The following is a 12,517-nucleotide window of genomic DNA, read 5'->3' on the forward strand; positions in this document are numbered from 1 at the left end:
TGGCTAAAAGACTTGTTTCCACCTAAGGTATATTGAAATTTTAAAGTCTCATTCTCTAACTTTTAAAAACTCAAATACCTATTTATGAGTAAATTTTTATTAAGAATTTTAGTTAGAATCAGAGATACAATCATTATTTATTTAAAAATTTTAAAAATTAAAGTTTTATCATATTTTCTTTCTCAGGTTTAAAAATCTCTCGTTCTCCCCCTCACTCAAAGTTTGAAAAGTAACAATTTCTCTCTAAGATTTTTTCCTCTTCTTTTCGATGATGAGTTGTTGTCTCCAATCATCGGTTTTACTCCCTCCTTCTTCTCTGTCGCTCGGTCTCTGTCTCTAATGAAAGAGGGAAGAAGAAGGTGTCGACGAAAAGAGAAGTAGGAGAGAAGCCCGATTGACAACTGAGAAGAAATTAGTCACAGGAAAGGAGAAAAAACCTTAGGGGAGAAATGACCATTTTTCACACTTTGGATAGGAGGAAATTGTTAGATTTTCAAATTCAGTAGGGAAAATGTGATAAAACTTTAGTTTTTAAATTTTTTTTGTTAAATGATGATTTTCCCCTAACTTTAACTGAAAATTTTAACAGAATTTGACTTGTAACTGAGTATTTAGGTTTTTAAAAATTGGTGGGTGAAACTTTGAGATTTCACTACACATTGGGTGAAAACAAATCTTTTGGCCAACTAAATTCAATAAAACTATATGTATCAACTTCTATGTGTCATTACATAATTGAGTGAATTTAAATTAATAATAAAGTAATATTTTATCATGTGATGAAACATATAAGTATGTACACAATTGTATACTTAAATTGGATACACATAGTATTACTCAATTAAATTAGTTAAAGGTTAAAAGAATACTTGAAGCACTATGTTTTCTAGATCCATAAAACTTTTGAAATTTTGAAATTACCTATATTGGGGTGACTGCTCTTTATCCTTTACAACTTTCGTAAATGATAACTTTCAATGAAAACAATGTTATATTAGGGTTTTGATGAGGGAACCTATAAAGCAAATATAATAGATTATTAGATTTCCAACCAAAGATCCAACAACCCAAAAACCCACAATAATTGTCTATCTAAATCATAACATATAAAGTGTATTAACTTGTCTTTATTAATCATTTAAACACATTTGTAAATTATTATTAGAGTATTTAATTATTTGATTTTATTATTAAATCAAAACTATCATTACATTTGTAAAGTGTATTGGTTCACAATGGTTACTTTCAGCACAAATAATAATCACTTGTGATCAACACAACTACCATTGTAGCTCCAATATAATATTCCAGATCAAACATTATCATTATATTGTTGTTGTTTAAAAAAAGTGAGGATGAAAATTAAAGGAATTCAAGAATCATAGAACAACCAGAAAGAAAAGGAGATGGGGACAGCGAATATTAGAAAGACTAGAGGGCCTGCACATTGTTTTCGTAAATGCCACTTTGTGTTCTGCTAGCTCTTTATCTCTATCTCTCTGCCCTTTCATATTACGACAATGGCCAAGTCCCCACAGGTTTTTGTGTGGAGACCACCGCAGGTTTCGTTGCACCAAAATCACATGCTTTACTCTTTAGCTACTTCTTTTCTCTATTTCTTAATTTCTTTGTGCGGCCAGTCAACGTTTATTCCTTCCTTATCTATTGTTTTCACATGTCCTGATAAAAAAATCCATCAAAATAATGAATGGCTGAGTTCTTAGATTTTGCAGCTCTTAGTGAAAAATTAAATTCAAAAAAATGAAGTTATTATTCAAAAGGGATTTAAATGGATGGTTAGTTATATAGTTTGTTATCACAAGATTTAGGGTTAGAATCCTTTCAAGGATGCTTGTATGGTCAAAAACCATTATTTTCTGCTTTTAAAATTATAGGTTCAATGAGAACTCCAATCTATCGGCCGGATAACGACAAATTGTCTTTGTCTCTTCGTCCGACAAAAATGGTTCATCTTTTTATGATGAAAATTCTATGGTTGGAAGGCATACGATGGGAGAAGGTTGTGGTGGGAAGGTCGGTTGACAATCGAAACTTTCTCCAATAACCAGCGAAAAAAAATTTAGGGGGAAAAACAAATTTTTCAAAACTTAATCATCAGAAGAAAGTGTTATTTTTCAAACTAAGGGGAAATGATATAAATTTTTTAGGTTTTAGGATTTAATGATAAAATAACGATTTTACCCTTATTTTTTACAAAAAATTCTAACAAAAGTTAATCTATGGATAAGTGTTTGAGTTTTTGATATTCTTTAGATGATATTTGTTCTTGCATTAAAACTTGGATGAGAAATAGTCCTTTGGCCTAAATAAAAGATTTCTTAAAGCAATTACCACCATCAGTCTACTTTTAAAAATTACAAACCAAGCTGGTCAATTAGTCACATGTTATTGATTGAGATTCTTCTTCTTCCTTTCACAAGGAAGGATTTATGGGAGAGTCAAGAGTGTTAATGCGAACCAATAAAATTTTGACCTTCATATATTTAAAGCGTGAAGAACAAAGTTAACATTATAATTTAGGTTAACTTGCAGTGGTTCGGTTGATGTAGCCCTTTAACTAACAATGGAGAGAAATAATAATTGTGCCATTTAGCTATTATTAAAATAAAAGTGAATTATACTCTCAAAAAATTGAATAAAATGTAATAATATTTTTAAAGGTTAAATTATCATCTCTAAAATATTTTAGTCTGATAAAAATTTACCGTTTTTATTTTAAAATTAATAGATTTTAAAATTACTATAATATACTTATGCTATTTGTTTTTTTTTTTTTTTGGATGGTGTTTGAGTTTAAGTAAAATAATATTAATTATATAGATTAAAGATAGAAAAATGTTTTTAAACCAAACTTAAGTGAGAAAATGTTATTTATTTTTAAAATAATTACGAGGTTCATGAGATAATTACAAATCAGTAATTAATTAAAATAGCACAATATAATTACTCAATCACATTAATTCAAAGTATAATTTTAATATTTCATTGAAAAATTTGAACCCAATTTCTCATACCTAACATGGCACCGTTTTACCAGTAATGTTTACTGACTTAAAATGATGAAGAGAAACGTCACAAGATTGCTTGGCTTTGCAAATTTTAAAAAGAGAAGAAAATGAAAAACATTGGTTGGGTCCAATAATTAAACCAGCGCAAAAATAATGGAAATTCCAATAAAATATTTTTTATATATGTATACATATAAGATGTAACATCATCGTTGGAGAGAGACATGAGAAAAGCTTAAACACTTCTTCATCTTTATCATCAGGTAGCATCTGAATAATGGAGAGGGAAGATCTGAGTCACCGGCGATCCTTTTACACTTTGAGTGGTTGCATCATGTCGCCTTCATGCTTTCCTGTGCATGAAGAGATGGAATACTCCCGCATTCATTACTGCGGTGGCAGCAACAAAAGAGGCCGCCGATGGCGAAACTTTCTGCGAAGATTAGTAAGAGATGGGAAGAGCTTTTACGGATCCAAACACTTGTCTTTCCATTACGATGCCGTTAGCTATTCTCAGAACTTCGATGACGGCTGCCATTACCAAGAATCCGGACGCTGCCCGGCAGTGTTTCCAGTTGTGCGATGGGATTTACACAAGTAATAGTATTTTGGTGAACAATTAAATAATTAAATAATGCTTGAGTTTATATTATTTTGTTAATGTTTTGAGCATCGATCATTGCCTTTCAACGATGTATATATTATGAAAATATTAGTAATTTTCAGAGGTGTTGGATCTACCCAGAATCAGTTTAAACATTTTGGATCTGTTTAATGCCATTGATGTGCTTCACTTTAAAATGATATAAATATATAGAAAGATGAAGACGACGATAATGATATTAGTTTTCTGGTAGATCAATTGAATTGCAGAATCAAACATTGGGTGGCTGCCATGAAATACTGTAGAACCGGTGACAACGTGACCCCCTCACGTCACTTCCTTGGTCAGTTTTGTGCATCCATTTGAGTTACCAATACCTAAATTTATGATACCCAACAACTTAGTACAATTGACTGCCAGCCATTTAGCTAGAACGAATATTATATACCGAGTTTTTAACATAAGAGTAGTGATTAAACTTATTATTTTACTGGTTTATAATTCAATCAATTCATTTAATTTAACTAATTAATTAATTAGTTTAATTTATTATTAAATTATTATATATATTTTAAATAGAATTAAATATTTATCATATTTTTAAACATAAAATATATTAAATATATAAAACATAATTTCAAATATATTAATTAAACAATTGACACTTTATTACATAGATTAAAAAAACCTAATTACAAATTATTAACTTTAAATAGTTTTTTCGGTTTAACAGATTTAGCGAGTTTGATCAAATTTTAAATAAGCCAATATTTATATATAAATTAAATCAAATTATAAAATCGAATCGAATTATAGATTAGTTTATGATTAACCAATCAAAATGAATGATTCAGTCCAGTTTTAAAAACATTAATTTTATGTTTATTACATTTTATTCTAAAGGAGTCAAAGCGATTGCTTTGACACATAATTTAAAATGCTTATATTTATTTTTTTTAAAAACCTTAAAATTACAGGTTTTAAAATGTCATATTATGTACCACATTATGATGATAGTCTAACGACATACATTCTTGATAATAAAATTTTTCGCTATTAGAAAAGAGTGATTTACATTTTTCCACGCTAGGTGTGGCTTAAAAACACATTTCCTCCCATATTTAAGTGCATAAATAATATTTTTCAACCAAAAACTAATTTTGTGAACAAAGTGTAAAAGGATATGACAGTCATTTCATCTTTCCATATTTTCAAAAAATAAATGAGAAAAAAAATTGTCAACTTCGCTTGTTGAATCAAACTTGGAAAGGTGCATTCGATCAAAATCACCTGGACCAAGTGCAATCCGACATGATGCCAACCACCATTGCAATCATTTTCACCAATAATTCTTCATGCTACATTGAAAACACACACCAAAAATCAAAATTACGATTTCTTCCTCTTCAGTTACCTCAAACATCTAATAAATTTTACTTGTATTTTCTGAGTGGGAGTTAGCTTGTATAGCAAGAAAATTATTTTCTGAGTGGGAATTGTCAAATTGTAATTGACGTTCTTTCCTGTTTCAGTAGGAATCCACACTACAATTATATTGCATTATTTGTACAACTTGTTATAAAAGGGATTGAGAATTTGAGAAGAATGCAGTAAAAAAAAAAAAAAGGCCAAAGTTCATCCAAGTGAGTTTATATATTGAAACAGTGTCAATTTAAGCATGTTCCCACCAAAATTTTGTAATTAAATTGAGTTAACGTAGAAATGGTGTAATTTTTTCCTAAGTATTTCTTGGCACTAGGTGCATGGTAGTCGAATTGTGTATCACAAATTATATCGAAAATTTAACTTTTCGTATTATATATCAGGAATCGTATCATATTGTGTGATATAATTTTTAAATAATAAAAAATTTAATTGACATATTATTATTTTAAAAAATATCATGAACATTTTAAAAATTTAAGATTTCTCATGTACACTCCTATTATATCATTTTTTTTTAAATGTATCAATCCATATTGGTAATATGTATTATATTGTAGGATATATATTGTATTATATAACATATCTACTGTATCGTAGTAATTTGATATATTTCATGATACGTATCATTTTTCATTTATATTATTAATATATATATATATATATATATATATATATATATATATAAAGAGAGAGAGAGAGAGAGAGAGAGAGAGAGAGGGTAGAGTAGAATATTAGTAAGGCCAAAGGACTATTTCCCACCCAAAGTATGTTGTTATCTTAAGTTTATATTTGTTAACTTTGAAAATCTCATTTACTCATCTATAGACAATTAAAATTAACGGTATTTTATCTGTAATATTAAAAATAAACTAAAATTTAATCTCTTTTTCCTCTCCAAAATCTTAAAAACTAACCATTTTTCTTAGGTCAAGTTTTAAAAAATTACATTCCCCCTTAGAGTTTATTTTTCAATCCCCAGCTCCAAATCCGGTGCCATCGCCAACGACGAAGCTTCTCCAACACATCACCATGCTCCGATGGTCTCTCTTGTCTCCTCTGGAAAGCTGATCGACATAAATCTAGCATAAAAAGATGGAGAGCTTCATCTTTCGATGAAGTTTTCCATTTTTTCAAACCAGATTTACGTCGCCAGAGCATGGTGATATATCTGAAAAGCTTCATCACCAGCAATGATGTTAGATTTGACATCGAAGATTGAAAGCTAAACTCTATGGGAGAATATTATTTTTTAAAACTTAATCTAAGGGAAAAATAGTTAGTTTTTAGGGTTTAAGGGAGTAAAAGGAGATAAATTTAAAGAAGTTAGAATTTTATTAATTTTAATCTTCTATAGGTCAATAAATAAAAATTTTAAAATTAATAAGAAAAAATGAGAGATAATAACATAGTTGGGGTGTGAACAATTCTTTGCCTATTAATAATTATGGTTAGGTATATTATGTCTTTTATCTTAAAGACTTTTTTGTTTGGAAGTACTGAACGAATAAGGTCCATCAATATGAAAATAATTGTAAGCAAATAGTGGGGCAATTCTGCTCCAACTTGCTCTGAGTTTGTCAAGTTTTCAGCCTTTCTCAGGCATTACGTCATCCCTGTCAGTTTGTGTCGACTAATTATAACTTTTCAATTTTCACGTGTCTCTTTTATTTTTACTGCCATAAAGTCCCTAGAGATTCTGGATTTCTTCCTAGCTATTGTCATCTGTAATTGTTTTTTTTTTTTTAGTAAGTATATACATTTGAAAACAAAGCTCAAAGGTAATACAACCTAAGCACAGCAAAGGAGGAATGCAAGGCTCAAGCATGCAAGGAAACATCTCTGGACATGTCCAACATCTTAACAGTAACAAAACAAGCCCTAAACCTAAGTCACAAGTATAAATGTCCAATTTAGCACAATCCTATCTAGTCTCTAATTCCATAACAGCAAAAGCAATAGCCTCAAACAAGATTGGCAGCCACAGGGAAACCAGCCACCAAAGAAGAGCAAACTAAGAAATTGTACAATGCACTTCATCATGATTTCCATCCTGTAGCTTCCAAAAGCAGACACAAGCCCACAGCAAGCAGCAAACCCAGACTACGGGAAACAAACATATGCCGAATTCTGCAGCAATCATCTCCAAAGCACAAGAAATCAAATCACAGCAGGCACAGCACCGAATAAGAACTCCAGACTACGAACAAAGGAGGCAGAGAGGGAGACCAAGGCAGAAGCAGCAAGCCCAGACTTAAAAGCCACAGAAGCCCAGAACTCCAGGGAGGAAACACACTAGAAAGCAGAACAAAATGACGTTGTTAATCGAAAAAATAACATGTTATCTCTATACTTTGCGAGAATTAAATAATTATGATAGTTAATCAAAAAAATTTAAGACATAACGTTTTAGTCTCTATATTTTAAGAGAACTAACCCTATTAAGTTCGGCTTATCTACTAACAATAATTTTTTTTTTAAATTTAAAAACAAATTTAAGTTATTTGATTGTATAAAAATAATTTTATGTCTACATCAGTTTTTCTAATAAATTGTTTTTGAGTTTATTTAAAGTTTAAAATTTTAAAAATATCCTTATGTTATTTAGAAATTTGATTTTATATTTATGATATACTAATTTTTTTTTTTTTGTAATGTAAGATACAAGAACTTCTTTTATGTTTTTCTAATAGATTAATAAACAAATTTTTTGAAACTGATTAACCAGTTATTGATTAAATTGACAAAATTGAGGAGGATGTATACAATATTGACTAACTCTTTAGAGTTATTGAATATGACCAAAACTCAAATTTAAACACCAAAAAACCCATATCCCTAAAAATATAACCTCCATTGCTTTATGCAAAACAGTATTACAATCAAACCCTACAAATTTTGAAAATGTCATTTTCAAATTTCCACTCAAAATCCAACATCATCTTTTCAAATCAAGAAAGGAAATTCGTTACTTCTTGATGTTCATACGAACACTAACTCAAAAGTTCAGTTTTTTATGATTGTATATTTTTTCTTGGTGTGTAAAATTTATTTAATAAGTTTGAAATGAATTTTAAAATCAAGAATAATATAAATGACTGAAATAATATGTTTTATATTAGAAAAAAATTAGGATGTTAGATGTCATTTTACACTAGCGGTTTCTTTTTATATTTTATATATGCAGAGTTTTTTCCTTTTTTTTTTTTTTAATTTTAACATGCCAGAGGGGGTAGGTGGTAAATTGATATTTTGTAACATTCATGCCAAAATTTTTTCAAGATCATATTTGTACATTTAATTATAAAATTTATTGTTAATTTAGTTACAAAATATATAAGATAGATCAAAATGGAGAGTTTTGTTATTGTTTTGGTTTGGTTTGACAACAAATTCGTATTTTAACATGTAGGGGTGAATTGATATTTCTCAATATTCTTGCCAAATTTGCTAAGATTTTTATTTGTACATTTCATTATAAAATTTCTAATTAATTTAGTTAGAAAATAATATAAGTGATGGGGGTTAAATTGATATCTCACCATACAGGGGTAAATTAACATTTTACCATGTGGGGGTAAACTGATGTGTTAATTTGATTTGGAGGTAAATTGATATTTTACTATACAGGGTAAACGATTTCATACCATGGCTGGGTGGATGGGGGGTGCTAAATGGATTTTTTTAAATATTTGTGTTGAATTTTTTTAAAGATTATGTTTACACATTTAGTTATGAAATTTTTGGTTAATTTAGTTAAGAAACTATACTTTATCATTGAAGAGAAGATGAAGATTATGAATACTGTCGATATATTGGAGCTATTAAAAAATTGGGTATATAAAAATGAAAAAAGAGTTTTGAATTAGAGTTCGTTTGATCATGGTAACAAAATAGATGAAATTCCTATTGAGGAATCTGTGTCTTAGGAGAAGATTAATATTAATTATAGTACTAAAGGTATAGATAGTTTCAAACGTGCAAATCTATTTCACATTAATGTACCACCCAAGGTTGAGAATGCTTTTGGTCATGCATTTCATTCACTATCCCATTTCCCTAACCAGCCATCATAGTCTAATGCCCAAGGAGTGGAGAGTGAGACAATCTTTCAAAGCAGATGACATTTCCTTAGACAAAAACTATTTGCAAGATGCATTCAGAACACATGCTTTGGAGGATAGATATTAATACAAAGTTTATAAATCCACAAAATCTAGATAGAAGATAAAATGTTCTCATGAACAATATGGATGGTGTTCATATACGATAAGGCTAGAACATTACGACTATTTTTCACTTCGACATATATATTCTCAACACACATGTTTAAAAAATCAAATATTGTCACATTATAAACAAACAGAGGCTCGAGCATTGGAACAAATGTTGAAGTCGATGTTTGTAATGTATATTGATTGAAAGAAATTATTCTTGACATGACTAATAAGTATAAGATTAATATATCATTTACATAGGCATGACAGACAAAAAATTGGATACCATAAACATTAAGATGTATGTTAATGAGTCATTCATGTTGTTACTGGATTACTGCTATAATTTGTTATTTTGTAACCTTGAGACTATTTCACATATTAAAATGGATGACGCGCATAAATTTAAATGTTTTTTGGTGGGAATAAGTTGTTCTATTTGGGTATTCCAAAGTAATATTCATCCAATGATCTTTCTTGGAAGTGTTTTTTTAAAAGATAGATATTTTAAAACTTTATTTATTATTATAACTAATGATAATAATAATCAAATTTACTTATTTGCTTTCGATGTAAGAGATAGGGAAGATACTAAATTTTGGATTTGGTTATTTATCAAATAGAAGGATTGTATTGGTCTGGTACTGGAGTTTACAGTAGTTTTAGATTGACTTGTAAGTATCATAGCTGCGGCTTCCGATGTAATCCCAGATGTGCATCATAATTGTTCTTGTCATCACCACAAGATAATCATGAAAGTAATACCGAAGGAATTAAGAAAATGGGGGGTTGCACTGGAAAATTGCCAAGGCATATAACTTGTCAAATTTCCAAATGCAGTAAATGCATTTTCAATGGCATTCGTACTTGCAATTGTTTGTATCAATCAAATAACTTTTTGGGCCAAAGACAAGAAGGCAAGTCAGGTGTAGAAGTATGCAAACATGGTTGTTCATCTATGGGCTTTAGCGTTCGATTAACTCTTTTCACTAAAATAAAAAAAATCTTCACCAAGGAAAAATTAATGAGGGATAAATTGGGTGATATGTGAGCTTCATCGAAAATATGATGAAACGAATACTAGTTAAAAAACTTTCAATTTCTCTTTTTTCTTTTTCCAATTTAATCTTAGCAAATGTGTGTATTGAAATTAGTGAATTGATATTTGATGTCACACATATGTGCATGTTACTCAATAATTGAGCTTCAAAAAGAGAAAATTTAAAAAAGTTCTACCACCACAAGGTATCAATGAATGTTCTGAAATAATTTTTATTTCAAGATTGACTTGATTTCATGTCAGCATGTTTTTTTGTTTATAATGTTGCATGCACATCTCTTTTTATTGTGTTTGCTACTGCTATGTTCAATGTTTGCTTGACTACTGCAAGGATATAGTATTTCTCCATGTGACTAGGGTATCATAGTTAGCTACCCTAAAAGACCATATGACATGTGCGTAAGGCACAACAATGAGTGGACACGCAAGGTATCATTTGTTTTCATCAGAATATCAAATATGTCAAAATCAACTTAAACCTTAATGATCTTTTTAGATGACCTATATTAAAGCACGAGGGTATCGAATTGTGACCACATTAATTTACTAGTGGAGTGCTAGTTTTAGTTTTAAACTTCTTTTTAGGGTACCGAGTTACCTTGTTGAGTGTTTTTCACTCGCGTGTTCCTTTTTTGTAATTTTACAAGTAGAGATGAGTAGCAGGTATATTGAAGAGCAAACAATCCAATCGAATAGTTGCATAAGGGTAAGAGGCAAAATTGCCATTTCAATTTATTTCTTATTTATCTATTTTGTTATTTTGGTTAAAGCTTTATGGATGTTTATGCACAATAATTGTATGGGTTGAGTTTTTAGACACATCGGGTTATGCGTAATAATAAATTGAAGTATATCCAGTTACACCTTTTTGCATGCTTTTAAAGAAGTAGTTATTATCATATTGTTTTTCGTTGAATGAGTTATGAAAGTAAGTTGTGCATATCTTTTTGGATCATATTTCATACATGAGTATGTATCTAGAGAGAGTATTACATGGGTCAAGACAAAACAAGACATATAGAGACATCTTATCCTAAAGTGTTTTTTTTTTAATTTTTACCAAATGATTCAAAATTTGTTTAAAACGATGTTTAACATTCGACAAGATGAAAGCATTTTAACAACTTTTTGTTAGATAGGTATTATATTCTTAAACCTCTTACATGATAATCTTGAGATTGATGGTCTTTTATTTCTATAAAGTCTACTTTGTTTCTTTAGCTATTTTTATTGTTGATATATTTGTTCATGGTCCTTTTGTAACTTTTGGAATGATTTCTTATGAATTCTATTTTTATTGTTTACTCTACACTTTTATTTGATCGTTGGATTGACATTATGGTTGATTAGATATAATTTGTTCATGACTTTTATTTCTATTTAATTGATCGGTATATATAGGTATTACGACATAAATATTCATTATTGATTTTATATTTTATGAGTAGTAATATTTATTGTTGATATTATATTTAATGACAAGTAAATATTACAATAATGATGAATATATTCATCGTTAACATTATGTTTAATGATTGGTAAATATTGTTATAACGACGAAAATATTCATCGCTGTTATTATTTTTAACGGCCAAATACATTGTTTTAGCAATGAAAATATTCATTGTTATTACTAATTTTGACAACAAAACATACATCCCTTGTTATTTATATCAATGACGAAACTTTTCTTCTCGTCATTAATATTTTTAGCTACGGATGCTATAATGATGGTCGACGATGAGAATTTTCCTATCGCTAAAGATCTTTAATGACGGGAAATGGACTTTCATTGACTAGTTTTCCCCTTGTTAAAAGCTTTTTTTTTTTTTAGTGTTTTATGTGCCCATAGCCTCTTCACTAGGTTGGTAGTAAGTCAATCGGACATATGTCAAGATTGACCTTTAGCAAGACATCATAGTCACTTGATTAATGGGGTATCAACGATTGACTTCTAAACTTGTCAATGATATGTTTACTCATAATTTGATTAATGATATGTTCACTCATATAATTTGAATATTTTGTTTTACGGTATCTTTTTGAGATTGAGGTATTGATTAAATGTCTCACTCAAGGTCTCTCGATACACATTGACCGATTTCTATTAATGATCAAATGGTATTGGAGTGAGTACCAACTCAAATTTATTGTGATCACAAAT

Source organism: Mangifera indica, unplaced genomic scaffold, assembly GCF_011075055.1.
Source record: "Mangifera indica cultivar Alphonso unplaced genomic scaffold, CATAS_Mindica_2.1 Un_0117, whole genome shotgun sequence".
Taxonomy (NCBI): domain Eukaryota; kingdom Viridiplantae; phylum Streptophyta; class Magnoliopsida; order Sapindales; family Anacardiaceae; genus Mangifera; species Mangifera indica.